Here is a 14386-nt window from a genome sequence, read left to right on the forward strand (position 1 = left end):
GAGGGATTGCATTGGGGAGTTATACATGATATAAATGATGAATTGATGGGTGCTGACGAGTTGATGGGTGCAGCACACCAACATGGCATAAGTATACATATGTAACAAACCTGCACGTTATGCACATGTACCCTAGAACTTAAAGTATAATTAAAAAAAAAAAAAAAAAAAAAAAAAAAAAAACTAGCCGGGCGAGGTGGCGGGCGCCTGTGGTCCCAGCTTCTCGGGAGGCTGAGGCAGGAGAATGGCGTGAACCCGGGAGGCGGAGCTTGCAGTGAGCTGAGATCCGGCCACCGCACTCCAGCCTGAGTGACAGAGCAAGACTCCGTCTCAAAAAAATAAAAATAAAAATAAATAAACTCGGGAAGGGGAACGTCACGCACTGGGGCCTATCATGGGGAGGGGGGAGGGGGGAGGAGGGAGGGATTGCATTGGGGAGTTATACATGATATAAATGATGAATTGATAAAAAAAAAATAAAAAAAAAATAAAAATAAATAAATAAATAAATACATACATACATAAATTTCCTAAAAAAAAAAAAAAAAAGAAAAACAGTGTGCAATAAAGAGAGTTAATATTGTCCAAATGTTGACTGCAACCTAATCTGGCCACATAATTTGTGGGGCACAGAGCAAATGAAAACAAATGTGGGATACCTTGTTCAAACACTATTAAGAATTTTAAGGCAGTGAAGGAAAGCATTCAGCCATGTGTGGGACCCCTCTGTACACTCATTAAGCCAGCTCCGATTTTAACCCTTCTAGAAGATCCATCACCTCTAGACTACTACCCACTAGACTTGTCCAATCTCATGGTGGGTGGTTGTGGGGGGAACAAAGGAAATCAACCTGTGGAATTAAATACATGGTTAATTTCCAGGTGGTAGAAAAAAGGATCCCCAAATCATTCAACACAACTGTCTTATTCTTGAAGATGTCTTTCAAAAATAGTCATTTATACTCTAAGTTCTTCAACCCTCCTGCCATATCCATCCTCCAATTAAAGGACAGCTCCCTGAGCTGATCAAAATGCAAAACAGAAGTGTTTCCCCTTTTCCCCTCCCTCCCTCCCTTTGATAGTTGGAATAAAGTATGTTAATGTCAGCACACCTTTACTTCATCATCCAGCTAATTATAAGGCTGTCAGAGATTCCCCTTTATGGAGAAGACTGTTGAATTCCCCAAATTCACTCTGGGCATAACAGCCCCTTAAATTATAGAGCAAATGGCACTTAATGAAAAAGGAGAATAATTTTTTTAACAACAACTTACACCAGTTTTGCAAGATTCATTGGTTCCTCCTATTCACATCCAGGATACAGCAAAAGAGGGGAGTCAAGCTGCAGCTCATTCAGATTGCATTGTCTTGAAAAACTGCTCCCTTCCTTCAAAGCAGACTGGAATGTGTTATGTACGTTATTATAACTCCTATTCTGCTAAGAGTGTCTTCCACTCCAGAACATATGATCAAAAGATAAATCCACTTTATAGGACGAGAGAAAATTAAGTCATAGACACAGCACCACTATTCTTTGTTTAATTATATCAATATACATTATATCTAGCATGATAAGGGGTGCATGAATGATATAAAATGAACTAAATGGTATTAGTCTGTGGTTCTTTTAGCCATCATAAAGAGCTTAGTGTGAAGCAATGGGTGAATCCATCAATAGGTGCTTCATCTTGATGCAAACCTTAATGCACTCCAGATCTACAAATATCAGTATTACCGACAATGAGATTGGATTCATTATTGTCAGGAAGACAAACTGTTGATGTAGCATTTGATCACCAAATTCTAAATCCAGATTACTATATGGTGATAATCACATGAGAAGACAACCTAGATGTCTCCACCATGTAAACAACACTAAGGCTATTATATATTACAGCAATGAGCAACAACAGCAGCCAATGTGTAGCATTAAAAGAAGCTTTTTATATATTCAGTAATTTAATCTTTCCAACAACCCTATGAGGTAGGCACTATTCCTGTACCTATTTTACAGACGAGGAAACTGAAGTACAGAAAGATTGATTAACCTGATCCAGATCACACAGCCACTAAGTCAGAGTCAGAATTTTAAAAGTCCAGCTCAAAAGTCTGCATTCTCATCCACAGGCTGTACTCTTCCGTATACATAAGAAGGCAAATCTAAACACTACACCAACACAGCAGAACATTCAGAAACCTAAAATTCACCTGGCTGAACATCTTTATCATTTTACTTAGAACCAACAACATGACCTTACAATATCAGTCAGACCGGGCGCAGTGTCTCATGCCTGTAATCCTAGCACTTTGGGAGGTCGAGACGGGAGGATCACTTGAGGACAGGAGTTCAAGATCAGCCTAGCAACAGAGTGAGATCTCATCTCCACAATTTTTTTGTAAATTATCCAGGTGTGGTGGCAGCTACTTGGGAGACTGAGGTGAGGGGATTCCTTGAGCCTGGGAGGTCAAGGCTGCAGTGAGCTGTGATCACACCTCTGCATTCCAGCCTGAGTGACAGAGCAGGAACCTCCCTCCCCACTCTCTCTTGATCTATATCTATATCTATAACTATATCTATATCTATGCATTTGTCTATCTATATATCAGTCAGATGTACCTGCAATCATTGCCAAAAGCACTTGGCATTTGAATTTGGCTACAATAGCATTGTTAATCTGGTTCTGCACATTAGGTTCTAATCATAAACAATGAGTAGCTAAATGATTATAACTCCCTTTTATAAACATGTGGAAGACATAAAGACAGTTTTAAAAACATGAAGGAGACATCTTCAAAATAATGTGAACAATTCTATTATCGTTTAAACAAATTAACAGAGGTAAACAATTAATTGTTTTCACACACGATTGCCAATGACTTGTTCCCTGCATAGCTCACCAGCTTGCACGCTTTTACCAGATGCTAAAATGTGCAAGCCAACTCTCAGCTGGCTCTGATTTTCCAAGTTAGGTGGGGGAACCAAATCACCCTGAGAATTGGGGTCAGCTGCTTTACTAGGGATTTAAATCATGACAGAGAACTACCCGGTGTAAAACAATTAAGTCTGACCAGTCATGATGGCCACTTAATGAGCCTCTGTGTGGCAGAAGAGAGTTCACTCTACCTGTCTCAAATAGGTTGTGATATGCCATAAAGCTAATGTAATAAATAATTGAAATGCTGAAATATTCCAGCAGGAAGACTTTCTTGCTGACTGTGTAGTGCCTGACTGTACTGTCATAAACGGAGACGGTGGTTAGAAACCTGCCCACTGATTGGTTAACTAAGGGATGGGAAACATGGCACCTCTTTTTATGGGAAAGAGTTAAGACGCTGGCTAAGAGTGGAGGATATTCATGCTGGTATTAACATCCATTTATCAGGCACAATGGACAGGCCCTGTCTCCCATGTCAGGCACCTAGAAGGCATGGCCCTGAGATTGAATTAATGGTGAGAAGGAGGAGGTCCTATAATTACACAAGAAATCACAGACTGTGCTATTTAGCCAGCAAAGCTGAGTGGTTTCTGTAGATGGTAAATTAACCCAGTGGGGATTGGAAGAATATTTCTGTGCAAGAGATTTCTTTATTCATGAGAATAATTGGATATTGAAAAACCATCATGTATGGTGTCTTGATTTGAAACTGTCAACTGCTATGTGAAGCCCCCTCCCTCCCTGCCCCCTCTCCTCAGTCCTGTGTGTCTTTGCTCAGCCAATTATGGAGTTGCCAAGATGGAGCAATGCCCAGAGCCCGGGACCCAAAGTAGCTCCCAAACCACAGAGGCTGGGGCACAAACCCTGCAGCTTGAGAAGCCTGTCCTGATCTGCATTGTCCATTCAGGTCATTAAAGTGACCTCGGGAAGAAAAGGAATAATAATATTTGGGGGGAAAAAGAGATAAAAGAACAGTCCACCTTGAAGGCGGAAACGTGAGCATTGGCTTTGAGGTAGTGTCCTCTAGGCATTAAGAGCATGCCTACTTTTTCCAGTTCCTGCATATTGCAAGCGTTCTCCTTCCACATCCACATTCCAAACATATCGTTTAGGGAGAAAACACCAGACAAATGCACTGGAAGTCCACAAGTTATGAGGTAATTGCATTAGCACATAGAGAAAAGGGAAAGTATGCACAAAATCCTGATTGGCATTTCTCTGTTTAAAAGGCATTATTTTCCAGTACCTGAGCATGCCCAGAGGAGCTGTCTCTGAGCAGCTGTGAAACAGAACCTTTTTACTTCAGGGTTAGTGCAGGGAGCTCATTAGCACCGCTCTACCCTCAGCTAAACAGCCTTGTTTGCATATTGAAGCAATAGAATGTGAAGGTGTTAAAAAGGAAGAATTGCTGCCGCTACTCCTGACTGACATGTCTATCTGGGCTCTTGTGTTTACAAGAGAATAACGAAGCTGCCCCAAAGCCCCTACTGGGCCTGATTATTATGCAGAGGCTTCTTAGATTATGTATAATTGATATCCTTTTTCCCTCCAGCTAACCAATGGCAGCTCTCAAGAGTAATGTGAATTCTCCTGCATCTTACCATCCGAGCAAACACTGGAAATTGCTATCTTTCTCTCTGCTTAATAATTTTTAAAGACCAAAACAGTGACATTTACATTTTTTAGAAGCACAATGACTGCACGGTTGGTGTGGGTTTATTGCTTAATAACAATCATTGGATCAAACAGTTGAGAGACGATGGAATTCAGGACTTGGTTAGCCTCTATGAGAGAGAGAGAGAGTGAGAGAGACAGAGAGAGAGAGAGTGAGAGAGAGAGTTGTATCATGTGCTTGATAGAAATACGCTGAACAACAGTCACTCTTTAAGGCAAAGTACTGCCTCTAATAAGCCTCCTTCTTTTTGGGCAAGGGAGGGTGAGCAGTCGCTCAAGTTATTGAGCCCTGTACATTCTAATCCCAGTGTTACATTTGAAATGCTTCAAATGGAGCCACTACAACTCGTAGTTGCTAAACACACCCATGCCCTCTTATCGCCTTCCATTGGGGGTAGTTCTAGGTGTATTAAGTCTTGGAAGTTAATTTTTGAGGGAAAAAAAGTAACAAGTAATAGAAATGTGACAAAAACAGGTAGAGGGGACACAGTTCAGCTGGGTTGTAGCTCTGATCTCAGTTTATAGGCTTCTTGAAAGATAGAAATGAAGGGCAGGTGGATGGGCAGTATGAAGTCTGCACATTCCAACCTCACGGAGACCAGCTCAGCCCCCAGTGCGGTCAAGTTACCTAACCTGGAAACATAAAGATTAGCATGTTACTTGGAGATTGGAGTGTATCACCTTCACCCATCACTGCATTCAGACACAGCTCCCATGGCAGTTTCCAAGATAACAAGGAAAGTTGGGATTCAAATTGGAGAGACTCATTTATTTCATAAATTTTGTTGAGCAAAATTTATTAGATGCCACAAGTTGTCCAGAAGCTAACTGCGAGTGAGCCAGATCAGGCTTACTGTCTAGTGGGGGGAAAGATGAATGAGCACGCACTTGGAATCAACTGGGAAATGTGCTAAAATAGAGGAGGTGTGGGGTGCATTCGGAGCACAGGGAGATAAAGTCTGGACCCCAGTCACCTGCATAATCAACTTGTACTCCAAGTCAGGAGACCCAGAAGACCCCTCACATGTCAAGAACAGCTCTAGCTCAGGACCCTACCTGTGGAAACAACGTAAGACCTGGGGAAGAGCAAGGGTTTTCCAAACTGAGTGGGTTCAGCCTACTGAGACAAGGCTGTCTCTAGCCTTCTTCCAGTGGAAGGAGGTTATGGTAAGCCGTGATTCTTTAGTGGTAAACTACATGCTCCAAAGAGTTTCTTACCCCCTTAATTGCTCTTTAGAGACTTATCATAAGTTTTACTTAATTGTGGCTGGATGCAGTGGCTCATGCCTATAATCCCAGCACTTTGGGAGGGTGAGGTGGGAGGACTCCTTGAACACAGGAGTTTGAGACCAACCTGGGCAACCTAGTGAGACTCCATCTCTACCAAAAAAAAAAAAAAAAAAAAGCCAGGCTTGGCACACGCCTGTCATCCCAGTTACTAGGGAGGCTGAAGTGGGAGGTTTGCTTGAGCCCAGGAGTTCTAGGCTGCAGTAAGCTTTGATCACACCACTGCACTCCAGCCTGGGCAACAGAGGAAGACCCTGTCTCTAAAAAAAAATAAAATTACTTAATTGTATTTCAGTTGGTAACATGTTGGAGAACTTTGGTTCCAAAACTGACACTGTTGTACAAAGTAGAGCTGTGCACATGAAGACAGTGGAAGTTGGAATGGGGGAGAGTGATTCCAGCATTATTTTTATCCCCACCACTAATGCTTGGCTCAATTCAGCTGCATCCTGTGGTGGACAAAGAGCTAAATTATGAGGAAAAAATATAGGAAGGACTAAGGTATTTTCTTGCCCTACAATATTTGTACTGGGCCATACAGTACCCTAAAATTCCTGATTCTTAGTCGACCTGAAATTTACGAGTAAGTCGGATCATTAATCTTAACCATGACGCTCACCAGTGTGGATGTAGCTTGAGGAAATCATAGCATTTTGTGCTTACAGTTGGACTCTGAAGAAAATAGCCATTCCCTTGTGCTGCGACAGTTCCATTCCTGATGCAGACTTACAACCACTAGGTCTAAAGCTGACCTTAGGGTGAGTCCGGTGTGAGAGCAGGGCTCTCTGAAGTTGCGAGGAGAAGCAGGTCAAACCTGGCCAAGGCTTCCCCAGTCAAAACACTTTCCTTTTCTGGGAGTCCCTTTAAGGAAGAAAATAAGAAGAAGCCTGAAGCTTGCAAGCTGCTTAGCTGCCAGTTTTTCCCCAACTCTCCAACCTCCCCAAAGTCTCCTCGTGCCCTGCAACCCAGAAGCCAGAGCTACAGAGCAAATGAAATCTCAGCCACGCTACAAAGTCAAAGCCTCTGAGAAAACAGCTCAGGCGTGTATTTCAGTATCTTTCACTCTGTCTCAAGACTATATTGGTCAGTGGCTATAACTGTATTCCATGAACAGGGAAGTCTGAGTTTCTTTCTTGCGTTTTAAATATTCCCCGCTTGAATGAACTTCTTTAGGACCAGGGTCAGTAGATATTCTATTGTGTAGCTTTCATTTTCAAGTTGATTTTTTTAGTTGTTTGTTTCTTGTTTTATTTTATTTTATTTTATTTTTTGTCTAGATCTTCCTCCATATCTGTTCTCTCCAATTATCTTCAAAAGTGAGACAGATTGTCCCGGATAAATTACACAAAATATTAAACAACCAGATGTGTGCGAGCTTCTGTCTGGTCCCTGTCCTCATTGTGTTGCACCAGCAAGAATATCAAAGCCCTTCTCTTTCCATTACTATGACTAACAGAACATGATGGTCTGATTCAGACTAATCCCTGCTAGTAGTGCTTGCAGTAACTCTGGAATTTCTCCATAGCATTTCTTCTACAGGAAGAGCCTCTAGAAAGGAAGGAAGGGAAAAGGCTGCCTCTATTTTAATCAAACAGAAACAGTAAGGACCATTAGTTATCATAACCACTGTGCAAATCGCCCAACAAAGAGAGTGTCCTTCATGAATCAATATGAGAACCCTGCCCTGCCCTGAATGGCAAAGACAAGGGTAACTGGCAAGAAGTTTAAGACAGTTGTGTGTACAGAACCAGAACAGTCCCAGACAGAAAGGACCAGTGCCAGAGCCACCAATATTGAAAAAGATGAAGTTCCTTCCCCCAGGAGTGCCCAGCCTGCTGGAGGAGAGAATTTTGCAAATGAAATAAAGTGGAGTAAATGAAATACGGAGAAAAGTTTGAAGGCTGTTAGCAGTCTGAGGAAGAGGAGGCTGACATTCTTTGGAGACATGTAGGATAGTTTCACAGAGAAGTTGAGTAGTGACTTGGGCTTTGAAGTGTGAGTAGGAGTTTGCTACACAAGAGGGAGAAGGCAGCTTGAGCAGAAAGAACAGTCTGTCGAAAGGTGAAGAGACATTTAAAAAGGCAAAATCTAATGGAAACAGAGGGATGAGGCCCTAACAAATGTAGCAAGACATGGGGTATCACATTGTAAGCTGGTTGGCATGGAAAATATCTGCATAAAAATTAGTAGATATTCCAACAATAGAAGGTTATTGGAGATTCAGTCTAAAAAGAACCTCCTAAAATTCAGAGCACCAGTTAGCTCTGAATAGTATACTTACTCAAAGATTCATTACTTGGTAACCTCAACTCTTTAGCATAGAGTCAAGATCTAGAAAACTTTAGAGCAATTATATGGGTTTTTCCAAAATTACTGCCTAAAGAACTTACATGGTTTTCATAAACGAGAGCTTCAAACTCTTACTTAGAGTCTATATGTGTTTGTGTTGAAAATAATTCCAAAAAACTAGACTATCTTCCAGAATTTAAAGTGGTAAAACTGAAGGGATGGAGAAGGCTGTTAAGTTGACTTTGACAACATTTTAAAATAATATTTAAAAACTGAAGAAAGGAAAAAATAAGGAAGTAAAAGATCCCAGTGATGTGACACAATGAGTTTTAATTTTCTTGACTGATGAACATTCAATGTTTAAGGTTTTAGAGCAGTAGGGTGGTAAGTTTCAGTGACAAAATGTGGATAAATATTTAAAATACCTCGCTTTTATGTTGGTGCTCATGAAACAAATTGTACACATTATTAAAATACTTCTCTAAGCACTAAAAATCTATGGCGCTGTAATTTGAGAGCTGAATTTCTAAGAAACTGCATGTTATCAAATGATATCATAAAAGCAACTGTTCAAATTAGCCATCCTCAATCAGAAATGATTTTGCCCTTCAGGGGCCATTTGGCAATTCCTAGAAATATTTCTGGTTGTTAGGACTAAGGGAGGGAACGCTACTGACAGCAGGTGGGCAGAGACCGGGATGGTTCTCAGTGTCCTACAATGCAAGGACAGCCCCTCCCCACAATCATAATACCGCCAGAAATGTCAATGGTGCCAGTGTCAAGAAATCTGGATTTATTTTTTTCAGCTTTTGTTTTAGATTCAGAGGGTACATGTGCAGGTTTGTTACAAGGGTATATTTCGTGATGCTAAGGTTTGGGTTTCTGTTAAACCCATTGCCCAAGTATTGACCATAGTACCCGATAGGTAGTTTTTCTTTTTTCCGAGACAGAGTCTTGCTGTTGTCCCCCAGGCTGGAGTGCAGTGGCGCGATCTCAGCTCACTGCAACCTCCGCCTTCCGAGTTCAAGCAATTTTCCTGCCTTAGCTTCCCGCATAGCTGGGATTACAGACGTGCACCACCACGTCTGGCTAATTTTTCTTTTTTTTAGTAGAGACCGAGTTTCACCATGCCGGCCAGGCTGGTCTCGAACACCTGACCTCAGGTGATCTGCCCACCTCTGCCTCCCAAAGTGCTAAGATTACAGGTGTGAGCCACCGCTTCCAGCCCCAATAGGCAGTTTTTCAACCCTTACTTTCCTCCCTCCCTCTTCCCTATAGTAGCCCCCATGTCTATTATTCCCATCTTTATGTCCATGTGTCCCCAGTGTTTAGCTCCTACTCACAAATGCAGTGTGGTTCACAACCACCGTGATAGGCGAAATCAACACCAACTCGGAAGGCAGCCATGTGTTCTTGGCCACAATGTGCAACGGCTTCTTTGCCTACATGAAAAGGGGTGGTTCCCAATGACTGGGAGAACATGTAGTATCTGGCTTTCTGATTCTGTGTTAACTTGTTTAGGATAATGGCCTCCAGCTGCGTGCATGTCCCTAAAAAGGGCATGATTTCTTTTTTTCTTTATGACTGCATAGTATTCCATGGTGCATATGTACCACATTTTCTTTATCCAGTCCACTGTTGATGGGCACCCAGGTTGATTTCATTTATTTGCTATTGTGAATAGTGCTTCAATAAACATGTGAGTGCATGTGTCTTTTTAGTAGAATGTTTTGTTTTCCTTTGGATAAATACCCAGAAATGGGATTGCTGGGTGAAGTGGTAGCTCTATTTTTAGTTCTTTGAGAAATCTCCAAACTGCTTTCCCTAATGGCTGAACTAATTTACATTCCTACCAACAGTGTATAAGCATTCTCTTTTCACTGTAGCCTTACCAACATCTGCTATTTTTCACTTTTTAGTAATAGCCATTCTAACTGGTGTGAGATGGTATTTCATAGTGGTTTTGATGTGCAGAAAAAAACTGATATACTTGAAGGAAAATGTGTTAGGGTCTTAACAGTTCCATATTTACAATATCAAATTATTTCTTCCTAGGGGATTTCCAACAATAAAAAGGATCCATAGTTATATACAGTTGTGTATACATTTTAACTACTAGCTAAAATAATAAATTACGTATCAAACATGAAAAAATTTGTGTAAATATCACTAAGCAAACAGCGGTGGGTAGCAGCACATAGACTGAACTGAAATCAAGGAGCCCATCAACGTAAGTTGCAGACTGGGCCTGGTGACTCATACCTGTAATCCCAACACTCTAGGAGGCCGAGGCGGGTGGATCACCTGAGGTCAGGAGTTTGAGACCAGTTTGGCCAATAAGGTAAAACCCTGTCTCTATTAAAAATATAAAATATTAGCCAGCCACAGTGGTGGGCGCCTGTAATCCCCACTACTTGGGAGGCTGAGGCAGGAGAATCACTTGAACTCGAAGGCGGAGGTTGCAGTGAGCACTCCCAGTGAGTACTCCAGCCTGGGCAACAAAAGCAAAACTCCATCTCAAAACATAATAATAATAAGTTGCAGTGTGGTTCACAACCACCGTGATAGGCGAAATCAACACCAACTCGGAAGGCAGCCATGTGTTCTTGGCCACAATGTGCAACGGCTTCTTTGCCTACATGAAAAGGGGTGGTTCCCAATGACTGGAAATCTCCCTATAGCTGAGAGTTATATCTAGAGTTTATAAATCATGTCACGAATCAAACTCCATTTGGTTATGAAAATTTGTGAAAGTGAAAAAAAAATGGTTCTGCCATGGACTGACCTCAGGGAAAAAGGTCTCTGGCTATTTTAAGGCTTAATGAAAAATTACACCTATAAATTTATATTTGACTCATATAAACTGATCTCCACAGTCATCTAGTACCAGCTTTAAAAAAATATCCTGAGATTTTAAGGATCCTCAAGGAAAAAAGATGGCAGTTGGGAGAATCAGCTCAATTATAATGTTTTAAGATTTATTGACTTTAAAGATTTTTGATAAAATTAAAAAGTTTTCAAGAGTATTGAAATAAGCCATTAATATACCATTTCATGGGAATCACACATCATCCCATAACCGTTATTTCTAACCAAATGCCCTGTTTATTTCTCCACTGATCACAGTAGGATACATTTTATTTATTTATTTATTTATTTATTTATTTTTTCTCTCGAGACAAAGTCTGGCTCTATTGCCCAGGCTGGAGTGCAGTGACCTGATCTCAACTCACTGCAACCTCCTCCCAGGCTCAAGCCATTCTCCCACCTCAGCCTCTCGAGTAGCTGGGACTACAGATGCACACCACCACACCCAGCTAAATTATTTTGTATTTTTTGTAGAGAAAGGGCTTTGCCATGTTGCCCAGGCCTGTCTTGAACTCATGAGCTCAAGAGTTCCACCCACCTAGGCTTCCCAAAGTGCTGGGATTACAGGAGTGAGCACTGCACCCAGCCTGTATACATCTGATTTTCTAGGAAGCCTAAAGACACAATAATACAAATATGCCAAATGTATTGATACGTCAATCACTTTATTCAACATAGACCCCAAAATGAAAGAAGGAGGCACGAAAGTAGGCTGAGTTATTCTCCCAAGATGCATTAGATGCATTGTGTTGGATAAAAAGTGAGTCCAGGATGAAGGAAGAAATATTTTATGAGATCCTCAAAGTCCTAATGTGTCCCTAGAGCAGAAGCTAAGGGCCTGAAAGAAATCTGCGATATTTCAGCATTTTGTCATGGCACAGGTGAAGTTGTGACAGGCTCATAGTCAAACCTCCAGATGGCTTCCTAAATGACATCATAGCCATCCTGTGCAGTGGACCATAGCCAGCTGTCCTCTGCTACCAGCACCGTTGGGAACTAGGAAAGCAAGGGGTCAAAGGGTGCTAGAGGATGTTATTTCAAACATGTACCTATAACTCTGCATTTTGTGGATTCCATTCATTGTTATGGACCTACCATTCTACCATTCATGAGGTCAGAAAGCTTTTGAACCATAAGCCACGAGAACTTCAAGTTCTGTGAAGATTGGGGCTAAGCTATACTTGTCTAATGATTAATAGTGAGATTTACCTTCACCATCTTTCCTAACGTGTAATATAAAACATAATGTTAAATAACATCCCAATCGATCACTAGAATTAACTCCTTTCCCCTAATCAAAATCCCCAACAGTATACAAATATTTAAGTAACTAATTTGGACTTCTCCATAACTTTATGATTGGTCAAGAACTCTTGAGAACATTGGGTTTTTATAATATATTTCTGTAACATTACCTCTTCTGAGATAAGACAATGATTAGAAATAAAATTTGTGTTTATTCACTTTCAAATTAATCAAAATGTATCTCCCTTTTGTCAACATTCAACTAATTTCTAGTAAAATTGTCTTATAACTTTTTCGGAACGTGTATCCTTCTACCATTTATACTTATTTCTTATTTTCATATGGACATTTTGCTTCATGCTCACAGACAAAAGGATTCATGCTTCTATTAAGAACTGGTATTGAATTGGACTTCTCTCAGTTCCTCTCATTGTGAACCAAAAGCCCATGATCGATTGCAGCCATGATTATGAGAACTTTGGAAATAATTATGAGGTAAAGCCAAGGGGTCAATGTGTCACTGAGACCTCCTTTTTTTTTTTATTGCTGGGTCTAATATTTTCATTTAGCAACTGGGATGAGGTCTTCCTGATATAAAATCAGAAGTATATAGCGATAGTAGGTTTCTTAGAGATTATTCCTATTCAAAATGCATACTATTTTTCCTAACCAAAAGGAGCTGGCATCTGAAGAGGTTCCGTGACTCTTACGCAGAAGGAGCTACTGCTAACCAGCAACACCACTGGAAGTCTAGTGCCAGACTCTAGTCCCAGACCCCACCAGCTGCACCAGGTTATTTTCTTATACACCCAGCAATCTCTTAAAGGTAGAACCACCCTCCCACTAGATACCTAAATTCCCTAGGGTGTTAGGGGATGAGGGAGCAAGAGTACAAAATGGGACTCTCCTTGCACTGAGCTCGCTGCCGAGTGGGGAAGATGGAAAAGCATCCTCTCCGCTCTGCCAGGCAGCAGGGAAGAGAGCCTGGCTTCTCTGCAGAGCTAGATTGTGACAGATTCCTGCTCAGCTCTCAGGGAGCGCTGTCTGATCCGCCTGTAGTGAGTGACAGCTGTGACAGGTGTAAATATCCCGTGTTGTAAATTTCATGAAAGCAATACACCTGGGCCATCTGGCGCAACACCGCAGCCTGCTGTGCACTCCCCCTCCACACCCCAACTGCTGGGAGATGCACAATGCAAAGCCCACACCCTGCTAGGGAGGGAAGAGCCAGGGCCGCAGACAAGGCCTCCAGACTAGCAAAATCATCGCCAGGTTGGAGCCGGAGCTACGCAGCAGTTACTGCTGAAGTAAATGTTTTTACATCAATCAATTTACTCTCCTGAATGACTCTGTAACTGAGATAATACCCTCATATCACCGATGAAGACACAGACTCAGAGAGGCTAAGTCACACGCTTAGTGTCCTGAGCTCATCGGCAGCTGATCCCTGATTGAAGCCCAGGTCTGTTGACTCCAGTGCTCACGATTTTTATGACTACACTAAAACATTTTTATCCTTCGTTTCCTCCCTGTTTTCCTCTGCTCCATTGCTCCGAGAGGTGGTAATAAGGGTTTGTTAATGTAAGAGAAGTCGGTGATCTGTAAACTCTCAGCCCTAGAAAGTCTAAGCAGAACATTTTCTTAGTCTTTTAGAAGCTGCTGTGGGGCCAGACATAATAGTTAAACAGCTGGAAAAATCACTTTAATGACTCACCACAGCTGTACTTTCTTTCTTTCTTTTTTTTTTTTTTTTTTTTTTTTGGCACTGGCTGTTTGGATTAAAACATGGAAAATGTAATGAAATCTTGTAAAGAAAAGACTGAAAAAAAATGACAACAGAAGCTGAGTTCTGAAATGCACTGAGATATGATGACAGACAAAAGTCATCACGGGGGTGAAATGCAGAGGAGTATCACACTGCGTCTGCGGAAGAGTAGGCCCCCAAAACCAGGAGGCCCTTTATGTCAAACATCCCCACACCTTTACGGATCGTGCTGATGTGCTTAAGCGTCCATCACCAGTTCGTCTGTGTCAGCTGTGGAACTGTGGGGCTGACGTTTCAGAAGAACTCTGTTTAAGAGAACTAG

This window comes from Rhinopithecus roxellana, chromosome 11 (genome assembly GCF_007565055.1).
Source record: "Rhinopithecus roxellana isolate Shanxi Qingling chromosome 11, ASM756505v1, whole genome shotgun sequence".
Taxonomy (NCBI): Eukaryota; Metazoa; Chordata; class Mammalia; order Primates; family Cercopithecidae; genus Rhinopithecus; species Rhinopithecus roxellana.